Raw genomic sequence first — 9,378 nt, 5'->3', positions numbered from 1 at the left:
CCAGCTGTTCTCCTGTTTTAGTCCCTTTAGTCTTGCGTTACTCCAAAATAATCATCCACTCAGGTCTAACTCTCCACCAAGCTTTCCTAGAGTGGAAATTTAAACTTTTTAAGTCATTTCCTATTAATAAAAATGTAAACAAGATAAAATATGTAATAAATATTGCTGTGTTAAGACTTTCCTCCCACAGGAGCAACTGGAGAGCCAAACTGCTGTCTAAGGAACCAAACTACATTGGGAACTAGGCAAATTAGAATATGGTGCAACAGCATATTTATGTCAGTAACTCTACTTAAAATGTGAAACTAAAATGAGATAGGCTCATTAAATGCAAATCCAGATACTTCAAGTCTTTATTTGTTATAATTGTGATGATTATGGCTCACAGCTTATGAAAACCCCACATTCAAAACAACCACAACTAGTAAGGTGGATCAGAATCAGAAATCAGAAAAGGTTTATTGCCATTGTCAATGAACAAGCAGTTCACAAACTAGGAACTTGTTTCGGTACTAATGTGCCACATATAACATGAATAATAAATTTCAGAAATAGAATAAGTAGAATAAAATATAATAAAACTAGCATAAAACATTCAGCTATAAAAAAGGCAGGTGGATCATCGTGTGAACCAACAGGATTGTCATGGTCTGTGCTGAGTTGACACCTGTTTTGTGCTGAGTCTTTCTGTGTGCAGGTGGGTGTGTCCGGAGAGCAGCTGCTGTTGATCTTCTCATCAGTGGTCAGGGGATTTAAGGAGTGTCGGGACAACTCATCAGTGCCGGATGATTACTCAGTATTGGGTAGTATTCTCGCCAGAACCTTTGCCTGTCTCCAGCTTGTTTTATCTCCTGTTTACCTCACTTCTCTCGTTTTAATCTGCCCTGTTTACCTCCGACCTCCTCAGGTACCTCCCGTTCATCGGCCAACTTCCATCATTAAGCAATAGACTCACCGGATCTATCCTGCTCACCAGCCCGTCGCTCGCCCCTGACCGCCTGCTCTCCAACCCTCACCTGCCATCAGGACACCCTGGACTCCGGTGCTCAGCTCCCAGCCAATTCGTCTGCCTCTCACCTGACCAACTCAGCCAGCCTTGACTTGCCCTCCTCTCAAACTCTCCCCAACAACCAGGAAACCGTGAGACAACTCGCATTACGCTTTGTGCCCGTTGACTTGCAACTACTCACTCTGGTTTTCTACTTCAGAACTTCGTCAGAACCTCCCGAATCCCGATCTACATCTGCATCTCCACCGAACTAAAATAAATCATTTTTACTTACCTTCTGCCTGTTGTGTGATTCTGCATGTTGTGGGTCAAAGGACTGCAGCCCAACATGACGAGGATCATAACAAAAACTATCATAGACAGCAACAAACATAAAAGAAAATGAGCAGAGTTTATCTATGGGAAACTAACCTACAATCATATAAATTCCAACGGATCATTTTCGAACATCTGGCTAACTCCTACATCTTTTCACAGGAGTGTAAATTTTACCAAGTGACTTCTTTGTTTACCTCCTTAAGCAATCGAAAAGACGGACATTATCAGGACTTGGTCTGGTCCATGTCAGACTGCCAAGACTTAGCTCTTCCCCAAGGCTCGTAAAAACTTCTTCTTCTCAAAGGTCATTCTGAAAGATTCCAAGATCTCGCTTTTATCAAAACCCTGGTATGTTTCTGTTCATAAGGTTGTTTACCCTTAAAATAGAAATCAAGGGGCTCTAAGTTAAAATCTCATCAGCCACAGACCTAAACAGTTATCTTTGTGTTTTCTTTCATGTTAAACTTCTGACATTGTGTTTCACCAGTTCAAAACCATGCTATAAGTGCTACAGTCAAGCTTAAGACCTGAAGTGCCATCAAGTGGTTAAGGAGTGAAATACATGTGGGTGTGACCCAGAAGGTTATTTAAGCCACACTGCAAACCTCATGGGGGCAGAATAAGAACCAAAGACACCCTAAGCAAATCTCTGCTTGGCTTTTCCATCTTGGCCTAGCAAGCGTCGCTCTTAAAAGCTACAGTAAAAAACCGTAGAAGCAACTCCGTTTGTTTTGTTTTGACTTCGAGAATAGCCGGCGCATTCTGACAAGAATTCAGCTTTCAGATTAAAATGTGGCGTTAACTTTGAGACTGATTACATTGCGAAGATAAAAATATTAAATCCAGAGTCCCGGTTCACACAGACAAAACTGGGTGGTGCCCCAATTAACTAATATAAGATCATAAACAAGCTAAATCTACACCACATTTGAAATATAGATATAAATCTATAGTTATCGCTACAATAGCCATAAATAAAACAAGAGATCAAATCAAAGATGTTGATAAAAACCAGATAATAAAGTTAAAATATAACCAGATAATCATTTATGAAATTAATTAGAAATATCAAAAAGCTAGATCTAACTCACCTACTGAGGGAACGCCACTGTATAAAAGTGAGTCTTCAACCGACTCTTAAAAATCACTAGTGAAGGTGATTTTCTGACCACGAGTGGAAGATCATTCCACAGCTTAGGGGGCCACAACGGAAAAAGCTCCACTTGCTCTAGTAGAGCATCTCACGAATGGGACGACTAGCAGGTCTTGCTGCGAAGACCTAAGTGCTCGTGGTGGTGTGTAACAGACAAGTAGATCAAAGATAGGTAGGGGCATGACCCTGCAGAGATTTACAAACAAAGACAAGTATCTTAAAAATGACACGGAAAGATACTGGAAGCCAGAGCAGGTGGGCCAGAATTGGTTTAATATGTTCAGGTTTCCTTGTGCCAGTCAGGAATCTGGCAGCAGCATGTTGTTCAACCTGGTGCCGAGCCAGAGCAGCCTTGCTAACTCCGGAGTAGATTACCCTTTAGATTAGATTGATTAAACTTTACATTAGTTCAATTAACTCTTCATTTAGTTAGGTTAACACTTAAATTAGTTTGATTAAACTTTAGATTACTTAGATTACCCCTGTAATCTGCACTGTGACTTTGTCTTCTCCTTTAGCTCTAAACTGTAATTCTACCTATGTGTATTTTAATTAGTGTTTTTATGTGTTTATGTGCCCTGATGATTGTAAAGCACATTGAATTGCCTCTGTGTTTGAAATGAGCTCTATAAATAAAGTTGCCTTCCCTTTGTTTAGTTAGGTTAACCCTTAGATTAGTTTGGGTAATCTTTAGTTTTAGTGTGGCATACTCAGTCAAATGAGAACACAGGAAACTAGACTTTCTATTCTCTTCTAAAGTAAAAATTAAAACATTATAAAGCAAACAGTTTTTTCTTTTACATGGGTGGAAACAAAAACTCAAAGTAATAACCAATCATTCATATTCTTGTGAGATTTGTTTTAGATAACTTCGAGTTTATGCAATAACGTCATCATTGTTAATCATTGTGTTGTCTTAGTTTAACACTGGTGATTTGCATTTCTTCATCAAGTGGAAGGCCTCACTTTGCTTTGGTGGTGTGTTCAAAGATTTAAGGGGATACTTAGCAACTTTTTCATATTTTTAAATCATTTTTTGAGCCAGTATGTGCTAAAATTACCCTTTATAAGGTCAATGAAAGACCCCCTGTGGTCAGAATATTCCACTTGCAACTGCAGAGTTTCTGGGCTGGGCAGTTGGGACTTAGAAAAATGGAGCTGACATACCTGGCGCTGCAGTCTGGTTTCAGCACGTTTCCTGCATGTTTTAGATCATGAACACAGCAGATTTTTTTATTTTAGTGATGAATCACTCCTGTAGACACTAATGAAGGCTGGGAGATATTTCAGCTGTTAGAAGGTGTTAAAAAGACGAACGCACAGATACATTTTGCTTTTGGATCTACAAACAGACACTAGGGGTTGATAAAAGCAAGCCAAAACGGCCTAGATCCCCTTTAAAAACAAGCTGACAAGCACAACATCTACTTTCTTTAAGTTTTACTAAAAGGCCAATAAAGATGATCTTACTCAAAATCTTTTGTTCTACTGGAAAAAAGTCTAAACTGTGACTAAAAGCAATAAAACGTCTCAGAACTAAACATAACTCTTAGTAACTCCTGATGTAAAGAGCACACATTCAGATTACAAGTGCATTTTATAATTTGAACATTATATTTATATATATAGATGTATATGTGATGACAGCATGTCTGGGTTGTTTTGACACTCAGTCCACAACCTTCTGATGCAGTCAAAGGCCCGTGGCTGCTGCTGCTGCTGACTGAGCACAGTGAAGACAGAGACAGCTGGAGGAGGGATGCTAGTTCTATCTGACACATCTGCCAAGTTTGCACCACTGCACAGTCCATTCCAACATTGATGCTGCGTGCTGCCATACTGTCCTGGAGTTCTTTAAATCATAAATACCGCCTGTCACTACCCAATCCTGTTTAATTAGGCATTAGAAAACTGCTATTTTCTGTCACCTGTCTCCGAAGAGGCATTTCCAAAAATCTAACATAAGTCATGCCCGATAGGGATGACTGAAAATCCATAAAGAGGGATTAAAAGTACCACCAATTGGTAAATATTATTATTTAAGTTGTGTTCTGGGGTTAGAGGAAAGTTTTTATGTCAGAACTGTAAGCATCTGGAATTACAGGTGAAACAGGAACACTTAGAATATAGTGCAAAAGTTAATTTTTGTCAATAGTTCAACTTAAAAAGTGAAACTAATACATGAGATAGACTCATTAAATGTAAATTCAGATGTTTCAGCCTTTATTATTGTGAGGATTATGTTTTACAGCTGATGAAAACCCGACATTCAAAATCTCAGATTATTAGAATATCATTAAAAGGTTAAATATTCTCGACACAAAGTGTTAAACTCTGATCAGCTAATGAATCCATAACTCCTGCAAAGGGTTCCTGGAGCCTTTAGATGGTATCTCAGTCTGATTGACATTTGCACCCAAACCATGTTCTAATTTTTCCAGTTACATCTGTTTTACACAGCAATACATTTTTAAACATTAACTAATTGTGTTAATAAATTAGGCTTAATATGGATTAGTTAAAACAAATCCTGGATCTCTGGGACTTGGAGCTCCCTCCATCTTTGGGGGGCAGATCTGTGGTCCCTCACACTCTCTATTGGACGCTCCTATAGAGAAACCTTACATAAACAAGCGCGTGTACACACACAGGTGCTCACATGGTGCTCCCATAAGTATGGACTTGGGCACGTTTAACACATGTCTTAAGGCTGTGGTTGGCACTAAATGCACTGTGATTTATTATCGTGATTGTTCAGTAAAACAATGTTGATTTTATATTTCCTCATCAGGTTAACGCAGTGATGGCTTGCTCCTGTTGTATTGTTGTGTATCCCTTTTCTGCAGCTCTAGAAGCAGACTCTTGTTCATCATTAACTGTTGGTTTTTGTGGACACCCCCCCCCCCCCCCCATTTTTGTCTCTTCCTTTCTCTCTCACCTCTGTCTCCGTGTCTGGTCGGAATTAAAAAGCATTCAAAAAACAATAGCAATAAAGTTTTAAGTATCAGGCGTGACATTAAAAGCAGATGCTTTGATGCTCCACCTGAGAGTAAATCTGTAAGGCTTGTCACCAGCATTCAGACATTAATTCTGTTTGCTTCACAGCCAGACAGGACACGAAGAAAGAAAAAATTACAAATAAATTAACTGAGAGAAAATGAGTTTTTTGTGTGTTCTTGTTTCTCTTCTAATCTGTATTTTTTAAACCGATAAATGAGTAATTATCTCACTTAGAAGCTTATCATTTTGTCACTATGGGTCACGAAAAAGTTACCCACATCCATGTCTGTGGGAAGAACAAGATGAAGACATGAGGAGAAACACGCAACACCTTAGTCAGAGTTGAACTTGCATCTTGCTGTGTCACAACAGAGCCCCCTGCTCCACCACGTGGCTCCAACTTGGATTCTAACATAGAAAATAAAGCTAAATGTACTATTGTTGCATTACAATTAACATAAATGCAGATACATTTGATAACATAAACGGTAAAATGTTTTATTTGTGATTTAAATAAAAGTCGAGGCTAAAATCACAATGAAGTAAAATGTAACATAAAATAAAACTAGTTGATCTAAAAGCCTGACGAAACAGGAAAAGTTACAATTTGCACTCTCGGCTGATCTCAGGATTAGCATAACAGCATGACTCTCTGTGGATTCAAGGTATAAACTCCAGAAGACTTCTTCCACAATTCATGCGAGGCCTGTTGGGTTCATGAGTTAAAAGCAGGTCTGCTAAATGAGACAATGAAATGTTACCTGTCTCAGCTAACTCTTAGATTCAACATGTAAATATACAAGAACTGGGAAAAACCTCAAAAACGTTGACAATTACTCAAAGAAACAACTTGAAATATAACAAATGGAGTTTGTGGGGTCTTTTGGGTGTTTAAAGGCTGATTTTGACCAGAAAACCAAAGAAAATCATGTGAAGCTAAACAGCTTTTTTATTTGATATCTACATCTGTCTCTTTGTGATGATAATGGTCGCAGGAGTTTTATTTCATCTTCAATAGACCATTAGTTTGCTATTAATAATGAATGTACTTCATTCGTCCATCCATCCATTATCGTTCACTCATTCGGGGTTGGGTCATGGGAGCGCTAGCCTAAGCACAGAGGCCCTGACATCCCTCTCCACACTTGGGCCAGCTCCTCCGGGAAAATTCCAAGGCATTCCCTGGCTAGCAGAGACCTAGTCCCTCCAGCATGTCCTGGGTTATCCTTTAGGTCTTCAACCAGTTGGACATGCCCAGAAAACCTCACAAGGGAGGCATTCAGGAAGCGTGTTAACCAGATGCCTGAGCCAACTCAACTGGCTCCTCTAGCAGTGGAGGAACAGTGAGTCTGCTCCAAGCCCCTCCCAAATAATGGAGCTTGTATCCACGATCTTGTTCTTTCAGTCACTACCCAAATCTCGTGACCGTAGATGTGGGTTGGAACCTTGATTAATTGGTAAATTGAAAGCTTTGCATTCTGGCTCAGCTCTCTCTTCACCACCTGCATCACTGCAGACTCAGCACCAATCCGTCTATCGATCTTGTGCTCCGTCTTTCCCTCACTCGTGAACAAGACCCCAATGTACTTAAACTCCTCTGCTTGGGGAAGGACCTCATCCCTGACCTGGAGAAGGCATTCTACCATGTCTCGGATTTAGAGGAGCTGATTCTCATCCCAGTCGCTTAATATCTGGAGACAAACCACTCCAGTAAAAGCTGGAGATCACTGTCTGACCACATCATCTGCAAAAAGCAGAGACCTGATCCTTAGACCACCAAAATGGATCTCATCAACACCTTGGCTGTGTCATCTTCTGTGTCCCCTTGGTCCCCAGCCCCCTCCTGTTTGTCCTCTGCATTCTCCTCATGTGTCTTCTGGTGTTTCCCAGCTTCTCAGGTCTCCCCTGGTCATCCCTCTGTAGTTTTATTTTCTATAGGTTCAGCTTTTCATTTTATTAGTTCCCTTAGTGATTGTGTCCTTCCCCACTTGTTAATTAGTCTCCCTTACTCCTCTTGTCATTAGTTGTTTATCTTTGCCCTTAGTTTCTAGGTTTTGTTATTTAGTGTTTTATAGGTTGTTATCTTCCCCTCTGCTTGGTTTTTCCTTCCCATTTAGTTAATTGATTACACCTGTCACCTGTTCCCCTGATTGCTTCCCTCTGTGTTAAAAGCCTGTCTTGTCCTCCAGTGTTTGTTGGGTCATTGTCGTATGTGTCTGCGTTGCTCAATGCCCTCTCGAGTTTTCCAGAGTCTGTGCTCGTGTGTGAGCTTTTGTTTGTTTTTGAGTTTATTTGTGCTTTGGATTTCGGCACATCCTCCTTTAATAGAGGATTTATTTTCTTTAAATCTCTCCTTCCTTGAGTCGTTCTGGGGATTTCTACATCTTGGGTCCAACCACCTACACTCGACGTGACAGGCTGCCTAGAAATCCACACTGTCCCCATAAAGTTATGAACACAATCAGTCACAAAGGGCAGCCTTGGTGGAGACCAACTCTCGCCTGGAACTAGCCCAACTTAAAGCGGACCAAGCTCTGACACCAGTCTTACAGGGACCTAACAGCCTGAAAAAAGGGGCCTGGTGCCCCATACACCAGAACCCTCCCACGCCTCCACCCCACATGGCCCCTCGAGGGACACTGTCAAACGCCTTCTCCAAATCCACAAAATGCATGTAAATTAGTTGGGCGAACTCCCACCCACCCTCCAGGATCCCCCCAAGAGTATAGAGCTAGTCCAGTGTTCCACGGCTAGGACAAAAGCCACACTGTTCCTCCTGGATCTGAGGTTTGAAAATGCGATGGGCCCTCCTCTCCAGAACCCCTGAAAACACTTTACTAGGGAGGCTCAGGAGTGTGATCCCTCTGTAGTTAGAACACACTCTGTTGTCCCTCTTCTTAAACAGGTGGAATACCATCATGGTCTACCAACCCAGCAGAACTGCCTTAAGAAAATCCAAGTAGATCTTATCCACCTCTGGGGCCTTGCCACTGAGGAGCTTTATGATACCACAGTGACCACAGCATCAGAGAGTGGAGAACCTGGCCCAAAGTCCATAGAATCTGCTTCCTTACTGGTGGGATTGAGGAGGTCTTGTAAGTACTCCAAACACTGATGCACTATGTCCCAATTTGAGGTCAGTACCCCACTGTCCCCACAAAGTTATAACCAAAATCGGTGACAATGGGCAGCCTTGGACAAGACCAACTCTTAATGTGAATGAGTCCGACTTACTGCCGGCAATGTAGACCAAGGTCTGACACCGGTCATACGGGGACTTAACAGCCCATATCAGAGGGCCTGGTTTACCAGTGAAGCTCAGGAGTGTGATCGCCCTGTATTGGAACACACTCTGTGGTCCCCCTTTTTAAATAGGGGGACCAACACCCCACTCTTCCAGTTCAGTGGAATTGCCCCCAATGTCCACGTGACATTGCACAGCTGCGTCAGTCAACACAGCCCTATGACAACCAGAGCCTTAAGGAACTCTGGGCGGATCTCATCCACCCCCGGAGCCTTGCCACAGGAGGAGCGAGAGGGTAGCCTCCCTCCATACGTGTGGGGGGATGGGCCCTGACTGTGGTTTGTGCTTATGCACCAAACTACAGTTCAGACTACCCCCCTTTTTTAGAGTCCATGAAGGGGATGCTGGAGAGTGCTCCTTCTGGTGACACCCTCGTTCTGCTGGGGAACTTTAACGCTCATGTGGGCAACAATAGTGAGACCTGGAGAGGGACGTGTGCTGCTCACCTCTTCTTGGGACATTGTGGATCAGTGGGTTGAGTACTTTGATGACCCTCTCAATCGTATCGGCACATCTTCAAGTGAGGAAGCAGAGTCCAGGGACTTTGGGTTGGGCTGTCCAATCTCTGGGGCAGAGGTCAATGAGGTTGTCACA

Source organism: Nothobranchius furzeri, chromosome 11, assembly GCF_043380555.1.
Source record: "Nothobranchius furzeri strain GRZ-AD chromosome 11, NfurGRZ-RIMD1, whole genome shotgun sequence".
NCBI classification, from domain to species: Eukaryota; Metazoa; Chordata; class Actinopteri; order Cyprinodontiformes; family Nothobranchiidae; genus Nothobranchius; species Nothobranchius furzeri.
This window is presented reverse-complemented; position numbering follows the sequence as displayed.